General features: G+C 29.9%; 1 long non-coding RNA gene across 4 annotated transcripts; it reads right to left on the bottom strand.

The window, feature by feature from the left end:
• Nucleotides 1–12,568: 12,568 nt before the first annotated feature.
• Nucleotides 12,569–15,085, bottom strand: LOC149514655 (uncharacterized). Of its 4 annotated transcripts, XR_016327969.1 has the most exons (4): nt 14,673–15,085; nt 14,048–14,115; nt 13,566–13,627; nt 12,569–13,402 (listed from the first exon to the last, which is right to left on the bottom strand). It is a non-coding gene; the product is annotated as an uncharacterized LOC149514655 (long non-coding RNA). The 4 variants fall into 4 exon arrangements; XR_016327968.1 differs by lacking the exon at nt 14,048–14,115; XR_016327967.1 differs by lacking the exon at nt 13,566–13,627 and having other exon boundaries at nt 14,673–15,084.
• Between the last annotated feature and the right edge of the window lie 573 nt (nt 15,086–15,658).

The raw sequence follows: 15,658 nt of genomic DNA, 5'->3' as shown, positions 1-15,658 counted from the left end.
ATCTATTATTGCTACAATATGGTTCTTGTGGTCTTACAATTGTAACTCCAACCCTTAGATCACCTGGTGAAGTGACTCTTTTTTCGTTTAGTACTTTATGGTGCTTTTTTCTCTATTTTACAAGCATGGCTTTCAACCTTTCCTTTTCTTTTTGAAATTCTACCAATCTTGCTGAAACTATAGAGTATAATCCCTTCCAATTCTGAATTTATTGAGAAATTTTGGTGGCCTTCTCTTGCTTTTCTTGAGCTTTGCCCTTTCAGTGGTTCATTTCTTCTCAGAGTTTGTCCATTTCACATTGTTGACTAAGGTAAGACTTGGTGACTTTTTCGATTTTGAATTGAACTCACAATCTCTTATTTTTTTGATGCAAATCTTTCACATCATTGTTGGCTCCATCCCGTTTTTTTATGACTTTTTCCAATTTGCTCTATTGTATTTCTACTTCATATTTCAATTGTCTCACCTTCTTGAGAAGTCTTAAATTTTCTTTTCTTATTTTTTTTCAGCTTCTAATTCTTTCTTGGCAAGCTCAACTTGATAATTGCATTTTTGTCGAAAGATTAGCCAATTGGTGTGAGCTATCATCAGGGGAGAGTGCTATGTCGTTAGGTCACCTTACTTTCCAAATCTATAATTAGGAGTGATTTTGTCGATTAGAGGCCCTAATCTCATTCTTTACATTTTCTTATATGCTTGGATTAACTGCTTCAAGGTTCTTGGTGAATTTGGTTCTCCGTAAGTGAATTCCACTTGGAATAGGTTATGAGTTGTAGGAACAAATTGCTTTGCACCAAATTGCCTAAGCACCATTAGTGGAGCATTACTCACAACACCCCATAGCCCTAACAACAGTGTCCACGGCATGTTTCCTCCATAATACAATAAATGCACACGAGGCATCCGAGGTGTCATTTATTCAATTTCATCCTCGGTAAGCATTCGCAAGAATAAAACCCATTTTTCTTTAGTTTTCAATATCGGCCATCGACTTTTGTAGAACTCTTCAATTGGTGTTTTGTTTCATAGATACAACTTTGAGAATCACTCTTTTCACACTTGAAATGACTTTTGACACATACATATAATAGCAATGCATATTCTATGAACTATCCTTTTTCATTTTGTCTATAAAAATTTAATAACTTGATGGTTTCAGCTAAAATTGCTGGTGCAGGATTAATTGCTTGGGTTTCAATTTGCTCAAAAAAGTTTATTATAGTTATTTCAATGTAACCTAAAGTCTTTGAGAAGATTATCATGCCATACAATGATAGAGTAAACATAACCATGCCTTGATCATTATTTAAATGCTCTTGAATAAAATCTCGAAGAAAGTTCCAATGGATGCCAAGATGTTCACCTTCAAGCTTTATGAAAGAATCAATAGTTTCTACTTTAACCCACATAAGCTTGACCAACTTTTTACGATAACCTGATTTTGACTTTCGCGTAAACACTTTATCTGGACACTGTAGTTCTATCTCAAGCAAAACTGAATACTCTTTAATGATTGGCACTAAATCCTCTTGATTAAAAATGAAACATCTATAGGAAGGATCCTAAAACTGTATAGCTGCCATGATCAACTGTTCATCGATCACTACTGGAATGAGAGATGCAATCTGTCCGTACTTCTTACAAAAGCTTATATTTTTTTCTTTATTTAACTGACCTGAAATATGGCTAAGTTTTTTAAATCATTTTATGTGAGATCCAAATGCACCTTTTCGAATAACTCAGACATATAACCGATAGGCAGACGACAATCTCCACTCTTTTGTTAGGCTTTTTTTGACCAAACATGTATATCATTATATGGCTCACATGGGACACTGATTGAGGATGAGCAAATCTGTAGTTCTATGAGATCCATGAAGACTTTTTAGGAGAAAGATATCATAGAGCAAATATCTTGATGCAGAATTGTATGATATGATTTATGTAAAAAGGAAAAAAAAGAAAATAAAATTGAGTTAGTGTAAGAATGTGGTTTAAAAATGAAAAGTGTTTTTCTTTGTGATTTTTCATTTTTTTTGTTTGTATTTTTTGGATACACACAATTTTTATTCCTTTATACCTTGGTAGTTCCTAAAAAGGTGGGTGAAACTCTACCTAAGGATGGCTTTTTGCGGCTTATTATATGTTTGGTTCAGGTTGATATATGTATAAAGGTTCTCAAATTATTCTTCATTGTCATTCATGCTGGACTAGTAAAGCACCCTAATCCTCACCCATTACAAGCTACGAACAGAAATGATTCAATTTGAGTGAAAGTGTTTCGCTTGCCATTGCAAAGGTTATCACCTCACGAGGGCATAAGTACTCTATTTCTTCCTATAAGGGATAGAGCTTAGGTATAGAGCTCATGCATGAGATGCATGGTGTCATTATGTGTGCAAATATATCTTAATTTATTGAGAGTAATATATACAGAAAAATAAAGCATAAGAGACATAGTAAAAGAAACGTGTGTAAATTTCTTTTTTGTTTTCGATTTTTTTTGACTTTTTTTTGTTGAAAGTGAAAAATAAAAATCTAAGAAACTGATTAAGACTATTTAAATCAAAATTTAAGGATAACACGTAATTAATTTTGGCTTGACTCTCAAAAACAAATGGCCTCCCTAATGGAGTTGCCAAGCTATCGTAACGCTTTTGTGTCTGCTTGACAAATTTGAAAACGAAATAAAAAATAACGGAGTCGCCACCAATCTTTTTTGGCTAGGTGAGATTGGCCACCTATTAAAACATATCCTTTTAATGAAATCTTAAAATCAATTAAAATTTATTAAAAGGATAATTTTAGGGTCTGTGCAACAATCTGGGTTTGGGAGTCGATTACGTGTGGGAAAGGATTAGCACCCTCATAAAGCCCGTTTAAAACGGTACCAATTAACTATGTATTATCCATTGATTTTGATAAAAAACGGTCTCATTTTTCGTGTTTGAAAAATAATTTTCTTAATCTTTTATTTATGGGATATTGTTTTTATTATTTATTGTTTCATTTGTTATTAAAAAAATCAAAACTTTTTTATTGAAATAATTCTTAAAATATTTCAGTACATTAGTAACATTAGAAGAACTTTTTTTCACCTAGAGATTTCTTAGGCATCGCTTCTTGGAATACTTTAGAAACTCATCTTCGGAGGCTCAAATTTATTTTTCATAAAAAACTATGTCATGCATGCAATGCAAATGATAATATGTTAATGTACACATTTTATTTATTTTTTTAAATTTTATTGATTTTTTATTTAAATTTTTGAAGAAAAAAAGAATTTTTATTATATTGAAGTTTTTTTTATAAATATTCCAATACATTGGTAATATTTAAAAAAAATCTTCTCACCTAGGGATTTTGTAAAGCAACACTACTCGAAATACTTTTAGAATCCTATCATTGGATAAAATTTTATTTTTTCTTATTTATATTACTTGTTTTTTTAATAAATTAATAATTTTTATTTTTTATTAACAAAAAAGAAAATTTTATTGTATTGAAAACTTTTTATAAATACTCAATATAGTGGTAGTATTTTAAAAAAATCTTTTCACTTAGAGATTTCGTAGGCATCACTACTCAAAGTACCTTTGAATCTTATTGTCGGATAAAAATTTCCTTTTCTTACATTTTTTATTATTTTTATTTAATTATAACTTTTTTACCAATTATTTATAAGGTTTATTCAAAATTATAAAAAATTTTTATTATATATTTCATCATTTATTTTTATTAATTACTATTATAAAACAACACAAATTTATTCTGATAAATTTAAATATTTTAACATGTATAAATATTAAGAATAAAATTTAAAATAACAAAAATAATATATAAAAAATCTAAAAAAAAATAAAAAAAAGTTTTTTTACCTGAACTGGATCGGTCAACGGTTCGATCAATGCATGGTCTGGTTTGACGGTTCGGTCTGGTTAGGTCAGTTCAACATTAGCGATTTTTCGACGGTTCGGTTTGATCTGAGTCGGTTCAGCTGAATTGGTAAGAGGTTGAGGGATGGATGGGTCACCGGCATCGGGTCGGATGTGGGGACCCCAGGTCGGGTAACAGGTTGATGTGCAGATCTTCAGAGCTCAAAACGATATCATTTTGGTCTTTATTGAAATAGCGTCGTTTTAGTTCTGGCCGTTTATATAAAAGACCAAAATTTTTGAATTCATTTCTCCCTTTCTTCACAAAAAAAAAAAAAACCAAAATTCTCTCAAAAAAACTTTAAGCCGGTCAATTCCAAGAATCGACAGCTGCTCCGTCGGTCGGCCGTCGCACCATTGATCGTCAACCGCCGTCATCAATGGTCGAAAAATAAAAAAAACCAAAATGTCCTTTTCAACCTTCAGAGTCTAGATTTAAGCCTAGTTTTACAAAAATAGGCTTCAAACGGTGTAAATCTAGCTTGAAAGTTTCAGCTAAAAAAATTATTTTTTGTGTTTGTATTTTTTTTTTTTATGTTGGCATTGGGTTCCCTTACCTTGGGGATTGTGGTCTTTTTTGTTTGCTTGATTTTTGATGTCGAGTTTCAAATTTTTTTTTAAATCTGGCAAAAATCTTTTTTTTCCAAGCCCTCATGGTTTTTTTTTAATCGATCCCTTTTGATTTTTACAGAGAACGAGCTCTATTTATAGAGCTTTTTGGGATTCAAATCTTAGATTTTGAAATCGAAATCCATGCTACCAAGTTAGGCAAGGTGTCAGGCGGCTGTCGGTGGTGACGGTAGTCGAGATTTTGGACTTTCGGTGATGGTGCATTTAATGCACTCATACTTTTGTCAAACTGAACCAGATAAAGAAAGAAGAAAAAGAAAAAACAAAGAAAGAAAGAAAAATAAAAAAAGAAAGAAAAAGAAAGAAAAAAATAAAAAATATAATAATAATAATAATAACAAACAAAATGGTGTTTACACTCACGATTAACCTAAAAAACCAAGAAAAAGTTACAAAAATAAAAAAAATCGAATGGCACATTGCTTAATCCCTTTTGCATCCTTATTTCATGCTATATCCCTCTTCATTCATGTAGCCTTTATGCATTAAGTTTGTATTTTTCTTATTTATTTATTTATTTTTTACAAGAAAGGAGACACCTTTATGTGCTGTTTTTCTAGTAAGATGATAAAAGGTGGAGGGACTTGAATAACTTGGTTTTATGATCCTTCTTTCTTTGGTCTTTTTCTTATTTTATGAAAGAGCTAAACACATTATAGCTTCTCTTATTTGATGTAAGGACTTGGTGGTAGAATAATTTCCCAAATGAAAGACCAACAAAAATCATCATTTAACATCTTCCCTTACCTTTTTTGATATTTTTCTTGTTATTGTTTCATGTGTCTTTGTGTATTTTTTTAATGATTAGAAATTTATGCATGTATTTTTTGCCATAATGTTCTTGGATGTGAGTTTATCGTGGATGATTGGGATAGCTTTTCTTCATTTTTTTATTGGTATCTAAGTGTTTGAAATGATGCTTAAATGTTTAGATTTTTTTTTTTTAGTAAAAATGACCAAAAGTGACATTTAAAGGCCATTGAGGTTTTAGCCTAAGCCTTCCTCATGCTTGGTTGACACCTCCTCTCATTTGTGGCCTTATGTTTCTTTTATGTTTCTCATTTGACACCAAAAGTTGACACTTTCTTTTATGTTTCTTTGAAGTCTTGAATGAAAAATGTTTTTTATAGTGTTTGTTTTAGCTATGGTGTATTAGTATAAATCATGTTCTTAATAGTGGTTTAATGATGGATATGTGAGATGATAAGAGTAGAAATGAGCCTTAAGGTTGAAAATGCCATTGATTGGTTCTTTGAAACTTGAATCTAAACTTGGTGTTCAAAGGTCAAGCCTTTTTGTTTAAGTCATTTGCTTTGTTTGCTGCAAGTAGCATTATTTGTTTCATCCATGATTAGTATTTAGGTTTCATGTGCATTCATTGGTTTATACAAGTTATATACATGTATATCATTCACATTTTGCATAATATTAATCCTTGAATATAATTGTAGTTATGTGTAAAAAAGTGAGAATTATAATACTTAAACTTGCTTCAAAAGTTTACCTAAATATTGGAGATTTATGAAGAGGTTTAAATTACCTTTGATGTTCATTTTTCTAAACCCTTGGTCAAACCCTAAAACTTAGGTAAAATCCCAAACCCTAAATCAAACCCTAAATCTTAACTCAAACCTCAAACACTAGGTCAAACTTTAAACCCTAAGTCAAACCCTTAACTCCAGATCAAACTCGAAACCTTAGATAAAGCCTTAAACCCTAAGTCAAACTCAAAACCTTATGTAAAACCCCAAACCCTAGGTCAAATCCTAAATTTTAGGTCAAACCCTAGATCAAACATCAAATCTTAGGTCAAACTCTAGATCAAACACCAAACCTTAGGTCAAACACCAAACCTTAGATCTACCTTAACCCTAGGTAAAAACCTAAATCCTAAGTCAAACCTTAAATCCTAAGTCAACCCTAAACTTTAAATTCAACCTGAAACTTCGTTAAACATTAAACATTAGGTCAAACCTTAAACCTTAAATTAAATCCCAAATCATAGGTCAAACCCAAAATCCTAGGTCAACCTTAAACCTTAAGTCGAAACATAAACCTTAGGTTAAACCCTAAATCCTTAGTGAAAGCCCAACTAGTAAGTAAAACTCAAAACTTTAGGGTAAACCCTAGACCCCAGGTCAAACCCTAAACCTTAAGTCAAAGACTAAAGCCTAAGTCAAAGCCTAAACACTTTTCAAACCTTAAACCCTAAGTTAAACCCTAAACCCTAGGTCAACTCTAAACCTTGGGTCAAACCCTAATCCTTAGGTCAACCCTAAACCCTCAGTTAAACCTTAAATCCTATGTTAAACCCCAAATCCTAAGTCAAACCTTAAACATTAAGTCAAACCATAAACCCTAAGTCAAATCTTAAACCTTTACAAATCCCAAACCCTAGGTCAAACCCCAAACACTAAGTCAAATCCTAAATCATGGTTGAACCTTAACCATAGTCAAATCCAAAATCGAGGTTAAATCCTAAATCATAGTCAAACACTAAACCCTTGCCAAACTTTAAACACTAGGTCAAACCCTAAGCCAAGTCCAACCCTAAACCATGGTCAAATCTTATACCCTAACCAAACCTTAAACTTGTTCAAATCCTATCCAAACCATAAATACTAATCATGGATTTTACTTGGTTACATGCATTTTTAAATAGCCATGCATTCATATTATGTTATTCATGCATTCATTCATTTTATTATATTCATGCATATCATACATTTGTTTTCAAAGTAAAATTTTTTTAAATAAGATAACCTTTTAAGTAAATATGATCATCGAGACTTGGCTTAACTATAGAGGAACTCTTAGTGATTATTATTTATGCGGGGTGTTATTTCGATTTTATGGGGTAATTTGAAAATCTTTAAATTAAAGACATTTTCAAAACTCTACCTAAATATAGGAAAGTGAAAAAAGTATTTTGATATTTAAAGTATTTTCATATTTAAAGTATTTTCATTTTGATCAAAAAATAAAATGTTTTGTTTTCAAAAGATGAATTTGTTTTCAAAAAGAAAAGGAAATTCAAGTTTTTGGAATAAAAATGAGAATTAATTTCTAAATACTATAATAGGACTGTTTGTATCAAAATTTAAGGATAGCATTCAATCAATTGGTATCGTTTTCGACGGAAGTTGTAAAGGTATTAGTCTTTTCTCACGCTAATTGACTTTCGAACCCTAAATCTGATTTAGTAGATTACAAATTTATTTTTTTATAAAACTTTTAAATTTTTAAATATTTTATTAAAATGATAAAATTTTTAGGTAGCCAACCACATCCTAAAAAAATTTTGTAGGGACTTTTTTGTTTTAATTTTTATCAAAAATGCTTTTTTAAGCCATCATTTTTCTCATTCCCTTTATGTTCGGCACTTGGGTCACCACCCTCGATCCTAAAACGTCATGACATCATGTATTTTATTTTATTTTTTGTTGCATTACTTATTTTATTGCATTCATGATGATTTCAAAAATATAAAAAGAATTTAAAAATAAAATAAGATAATATTTTAGGTAAAAATAATTTTTGAGACTTAGTCTAAATATAAGGGATTCTCAACAATTATTTTTATAAAAAATATTATTTTTGTTTTGATGAATCATCATGGAAATCTCTAAATAAAGAAATTTTTTTAAAATTCTATCTAAATATATGGAAGTTTAAAAAAAATGTTTTGATATCAAAGATTTCTATTTTAATTCAAAAATAAAATGATTTGCATTTTCAAAAAAACAAAAGCGAAAAGTTGTAGATGTAAATGAAATTTAAAGAATTAATTTTAAATATTAAAAGTAAGACAATGTTTTCTCAAAATTCAAGAATAATATGTGATTAATTGTTACTATTTTTAGAATGGGTCTTGTAGAGTATTAATTCTTTTCCATGTGTAATTGAACTTTTGAACTCATCTATGATTTCAAAGATCAAAATTATTATTTTGATAATTCTTAAACTCATTTTCAATTTTATTTAAGGGATAGATGTTTTAGTTGACTAATCATACCTAACAAAAAATATTGATAACTTTGATTTTTACATTTTTTGTTTTATAGTCGGCTTATCGAATTCACACTTTGCGACACCAAATACTCCCTCATTTAGGGAGAAATAAAAACAATTCCTTATTACTTAGCCTCACTCCCCGTTTTACGCAAATTTATCCTAACAATCAATTCGTTTACATAGCATTTAAATTTCCACAGTTCCTAATTATCCTTCACAAGAAAAATATAATTTAGTTTCTCTCTCTCTTCGATATCAATAACTGGGGTTGTGTGTTTGTAAGTTGCCAAGGCATAGCAGCACCTTGTACCTCTTTGGCTCTGGCGCCTTTGATCAGGCATACGTCTTTTGTGCTTAGTCATGCTTCTTTTATCTGGAAGGTCATAGTCTAAGGATAAAAAAAAAGTATTACAATGCTAAAATTTAAACTTTAAATTTATTGGATGTTGTCTTTTTAAGAATAATTATATGAACAAACTGAATTAAACTCTAAATATAATCATGCTTTATTATTGAAGGCAAAACGTGCATAGAAAGTATGTTTAAGCGTCCTTTTGTTTCTTTATTCTTTAATTTCTTTAATTTGTTGTCTTTTAATAGTCAAAAAGGGACAATAACAGTTCTCTTTATAAGATTATACTTAATGCACAAGGTGGAATGGAGCAAACTCATTAATCTTTACTAACAAAATTACACATTCTAAGCATATTAAACATAATGCACATGATTTTCTGCGTGTACTGTAGCCATAGAGATCTGATACTGGACAATCCCCATCAAATTATTCCTCATAAGGCCATGATCAGATGCCAATTAAGCAGCGTCAGAAACAAATGTTGCAGAAATCAAATCAGAAGACATGGCGATCCCCAGTGGTCAAAATTGTACATAACAGCATAAAAACAGAAGACATGAGACATTCTAGCTGATGATGGTTTAGACTAGCAGATTTGATAAGTTTCCTGCAGGTGCAGATGTTCTTTTTGGTGTGGGGCTTCAAGGCAACTTGCATTGTTTCATAATGAGGTTTTGTCACCATCAAAACCTGTTTGATGCATGGCTCAGAAAACTTTTTCTCCTCTTGTGTCAAAGACGTGTAATTTGCCATTAGAGGGAATGACATGGAGTTGACTGTTTTCAAAAATATATATATGATGCTGATTAATTACCTCAATGTAACGTGCGTGGTTTGAACAAATGTGGCATCAAACAGTTCTTTGATGCATCATAGCTAGACCTCACTTGTTTTAGAAAGCGGTCATTGAAGATTAAGTTCAACATAGTTTTATAAAGAAAGGAATAGTAGAAGCTCTAAACTCAAACCAAGTTAATTTATAGTGTAAAATGAACTGAACCATTCAAGATATGTGACCAAATTTAGCAGCCAATAATCTTAGAAATCCTAGTGTAGGAAGCACTTGAAAATGTAATAAAACCTTTGAAAACGTTGATGCTAATCCAATATCTGTGGAAATTATGAAAGACTATAGTTCAAACTTGCCGTATAAACATTTCCATTTTTGGGCTCTACCCGCCTTCTAAGTTGATCTTTCTTTTCCAATGCATGAAGAATATTGTTGCATCTTTCTTTGAATTTTTTACTGTAATTGACAAAATGGATGAATTTGAAGCATTTTTAATATATCATGATCCAAAAATTGAATTTTAAAGATTGTGAATTAATTAAAATAAGAATAGTAGTACACAAACATCATGGATGAGTGGTGAATTTTAGTCCATCCTTGACTATTTTACAAAGAGGAAACAAATTTGGGGCAACTGTGACTAAGTTTCTTTACGAGTAGACGCAAAGAATGAGAGGACTATTGCGTATGTTATTTTATTAGAATTGAGTTTATATTTAATATATTGTTAATATATAAATTTTATATATTATTTATGAATAAAATGATGTCACATCATCAATAAATATAAAATATAAAATTTTATAAATTTAAAATTAAATTCAAAAAATTTTAATTAAAAAAACTTTTATTAATAAAATAATATTATTTAAATCATTAATAATATATAAAATTTATATATTAATAATACATCAAATATAAACTAATAATTTCAATTTACCTTAGACTTGGTAGTGCATCTGACATGAAAGAATAGAAAGCCAAGCTGAGCCCGGACAACTCACCGGATCAACACACAGTTAAGCCATATATATATATATATATATATATATATATATATATATAGAGAGAGAGAGAGAGAGAGAGAGAGAGAGGAGCTTAACTGTTCAGGGGACTCACTTGCGGCAAGTCATCCTTGGCTCAGACCCACTCTCTATCTCTTCATGCAAGACGCTTCCTCACACAGAAACAACCATAATTAATTATAATCGATGATCTGTCATTTCAGAAAGTTCATGGTTTGTGTAGCAGCATATTGCTGAGCTGCTATTGTATTTATAGGTAGAAATGGAAATGGAGTTGACCCTTGTGGAAATTAAGGGACCACGATCACGTTTACTTCCAAAGAAGCATCTACAGGTTTCGTCATGCGTAATTTGAGCACGTTTTGGTTTCTGGGTCCTACTTACCATCCACTAGACTACAGAGAAGAGTGATGATTGGCTATTGTGGGAATATAATCTTTTGGCAAATAGGAGATATTGGACGATTCGCATGTTTCGTTCTTCAAGAAATGCTCAATAGGGGGATATGTTCTTCAGAATTTTAGTGTAAAGCTAAAAACTTTATAGACTTTAAAAAGGAATTAACAAGGCAAACGTGGGTCAAAACACTAAGGCCCTGTTTGGACTCTGCCTCACCTCTGATTCGGTGGAATGCAACTCCTTTTTGAGTCTAATTGGGCTCGTCCTACGTTAAAAATAAATACAACCCTCAAAAAGTAACACGCAAAGTTAAAAATAAGTTAGGGACATTCGACTAGTGTCTATCAGGCATTCGATTGTCTTTAACTGGCGGTCTAAATATATTGTATTTGCATTTATTCATGTATTTATTTTATGTAAGGATAATCAATGTTAGCATAATAATTTTTAATTAGTTATTAATATTTATTTACAAAATATTATTTATCTAGAAATATTTTTCAAATATTTATTTACAAAATATTATTTGATATATAAAAATAACATTAGTAATTTTTAATTATTTATTAATTTTATGTATACTAAACAATTATATATAAATTTTAATTTAATATTATTAATGATCATTTTCTTTTCTTACTATATTTTATAAGTGTTATTGTTACGTTTGTATCTAAATATATATTTTATCAATGATTTTAAGCTCAACGTTATAGTAATTATTCTCGGCATCATCATTGTTATCAATTTTACCACTAATCCAAATAATTCTATTTTTCATTTCATTTTTTTTTTTTTGGTATTTAAAACCACTAAAATTTGAATCCTAATAACTAAAATAAAGAATCTAATTCCTTATTGGCATCTGCCGTCTATTTCACCTTTCCATTCTTGTTGATAAATGGAATGAATAAATGAAAAAAGTAATTAAGGTCATAACACTACTAGAAAGAAAAGCATTACCAACGAATCGTTTTGTTGCTAATGCTCTAAATTCTAGAATACTATATGATGAAATTTTCGTTGCTAAAACATGTAGGAAACTTTGAAGTCGCCCAAACAATTTTGTAGATAACGCGTCAGATATTAGCGGCTCAAATTTCCGTTGCTAAAACTAATTTTCACTTAAAATATTTTTTTAAATTCAAACTAAAATTCCATTATTAATACTATTTAGCGACGGAATTGTAATTTTATTTTATTTTTTAAAAAATTTGTTCTGATATTCTGTTGCTAATGGTTTTTAGTATTGGCTATTTCCGTCACTAATAACAATGCTCTTTTTGGCTATAAAGCTAGAAGTATCAATCCCATATGATAGGTGGCTTTTCAGCCAAAAAAATCCTGTTTGAAAAAACTCATCAAATTGAATAAAAAGTAATTAAAAGGAAAGTACATCTAAAACAATTTGAAAAAGATATATCATATTAAAACAAACTTAATATTCAAAATAAAGAACAATACGTATACATAGCATTTTAAAGTTTCCTAACACAAAATTTTTTTCAAAACATAGCATTCATCATATTAACATGTTCACTTCCAACTGTCTAACACACATACAACCATCATAAAGCCAAAATTACCCTAACAGCTTCACTCCTCGGATTTCTTTTGAGTGTTTTGAAAGGCTTCTTGCCTAGCATTTTGAAGTACTTTGTATGCCTTTCGAGCAGCCTTCACTCTAGCTACTGCAGTTTTAGATTGAGCCTCACATTTGGAACAAATCTCAACAGAAAAATAGAAGTTTAATTACAAGGAGTCCGAAAATGTAGTATGAACAAGAAAAATCATAAAAGAGAACCACAAAATGAATTAGATGATCATATCATCTTCAGAAAACTTAAATGTAAGATAGTGAATTCATGAATCTAAACAAAAATAATCATGTTCATAAGTATGATTGTTAGGTGCCAACTTGAAACCATCACAAACAACAATATTATTCACTCACAAAGGAACAATAAACTAACTAAAAAGACTATGAATTCCACAGCTGGGTTAGGTATTGATCAATATGTCTCCATCTTATTGTTAATATGTCACTTTTGTGGCCTCTACACTTATGTACCGAAACCACTGGTTAAATGAATGTAAGCATAAAATAATATTATGAAGAGGAAAGGGATTCATATAGCTAACCCACTAGTTAGAGGAAGATTTTATTAAGCTAAACCAAAAATGAGTAGTTACAAAACCTTCGCCCTCATGGTATAATTAGTTGCTTATCAGCATATTTGATATCCTCTGAAACCTGAAATTATAAATAAAAATACACACATAAACAGAATGATAAGCTCAACACAAAATACAAGGTACAAAATTCAATACCCCATAGATATTCTTTTTCAAAACAACCAAAATTCAATACTCTATAAGTAAGCAACAGCTTAGACAATACTTAAAACGAACCATACCGCACGCCCTTTTTCCAATTCATTATTTGTGCCATCATGAGTTTTTCTTATGCCTTCTCAAGCTGGAAATAATAGATTAGCAATCCAAACGTGTCCCAATAAAAGTAAGCAAAACTTCTATATCCAGTTCAAGGACTTAGCACAATAAATTAAACTTTCACAACATGAAAAAACAAATAAGCTTAAAATATAATTATCACATGTTGGTAATAAAATTCTTACTTGATGCTCTACATTCTTATTGTTTATAATTCTAAAATTCATAAGCCAGCTAACCAAATAAAACTTCAATGAAACATATATATAGCTTTAAGGACTCTACTTCAGTGAAAAGAAGGAAAAATTAAAGGTAGCCTCCTTGACTTTAAAATGTGTATTCAGTTTCTGTTGAAACCCAAAAAAAAGAAAAAAAGAAAAAAATCAACAATAATTTAAAAAAGTGAATTTATGATAAATGTAGCCATGTAATCAAGCATGTATACCAGGCTACGGTTTGCCATGAAAACTCCAACTCAAGATCTAATATAGCACCTTTGTCAAGAACTATTGCCTACACATTCAAGTTCACGGTGATCGTAGTTAGAAGAAATAAGGCAGTTCAACAAAAAGCTAAAAACATATGTATATCACTTTTACTGAAGCACTAATCTAATATTAGAATAACGCACTGACAGATACATTCGGGCTTCATGAGCCGCAGTAATAACAAAAGATATTGCCAATTGCAAATGTTAAATATAGATGGGGATTATACTCCATAAGTAAGTGGCAGTGTCCATGCTGAGTCATGAAGGTTGTTCTACTCTTGTACATAACATATAGCAATATTAGTGAATTCTAGACATTATTATCCCAAAATTTCTTGAAATTCCCAAAAAAGCTTATTTCAGATGAAGAGTAACTTTACATTTCGGCTAAATTTTGCTAAATTAAACTCACTATCCAAAACTGACCAAACACCTTTCCATTTCTCAATATTAAACCCATAACTTAAGCTCATCCGCCAAAAGCAAACAAAATCGAAATTCATAACATAAACTCATGGGGTTGCGAGATGTGAAAGGAAAGAAGGAAGGGTGGGAAATGTGACATCAAACACCGAAATACCTTTAGAAGCATCTTGTAAGCCTTCAGAAAGCGATTGGCAGTGGACCAAACCTATTAAGTAATGGCACGGGGCAAATGAGGCGCGAGGAGGGAGAGAGTGTAGGGAAGGAGGAGATCGCTTGGGTGGGTATTTCTGCAGGGGACGCGCCGGAGGGGAGCAGGGTAGGGAGGGGAAGGGCACGTTGGAGGGGAGAGGGGAGCGGCGAAGGCAAGAGAATTGAGTGTGTGTGCTGGGCCGAGGGGCATGGGCTGATGCTTCAAAGAAAAATTTTAAAATTTTTTTATAGATATATTATTTTCACAATAATTTTGAATTTTTTTTTTTTTTTATAAAAAATCAGTTTAGTCCCCTCAAACTTAAATTTATTGCATTGATATATATTATTTTTTATTTTATGTATTTATATTGAATATATAGCTACAAAATTTATTTGTATCAAAATATTAAAACTCTTAATCTCAAAAAATTACAATTATTTAACTTATGTTTATTTATTATAAATAATTTTTAATTTAAAATTAATAATAAATTTGTCAACACTATATTTTTATAAATATGTAAATTTAAGTTTAATATATATGCAAGTATTATAATAATTAAAATCAATTTAACAAATATTCAATTGTTATTTTTTTCAATCAATTTTTTTATTATATTCTACATACTCGTTTTTATTTGAAAATATTACATGTCAAAATAATTAATATGATTAGTTTAAATAAATTCTCATTTTTTATAATGTAAAAATACCATGTAAAAAATTAGAAGGTTTTAATTTATGGATCATAATCTTTCCTTAATTATTTTAAAATTTAATTTATTTAAAAAATATATTTTGGTGATTTTTTTACTTTAATATTTTAAATGGTAAATATGATAAAATAATTTGTTAACATTGTAAAAAACTATAATGATTTTATTTTATAAAGAATATTGTTAGTGATTTATAATTATAAATTGTGAGATTAATTATTTACTATATTTA

This window comes from Durio zibethinus, chromosome 15 (genome assembly GCF_047325235.1).
Source record: "Durio zibethinus cultivar Kanyao isolate XHJ-2024 chromosome 15, ASM4732523v1, whole genome shotgun sequence".
Lineage (NCBI taxonomy): Eukaryota > Viridiplantae > Streptophyta > Magnoliopsida > Malvales > Malvaceae > Durio > Durio zibethinus.
This window is presented reverse-complemented; position numbering and strand designations above follow the sequence as displayed.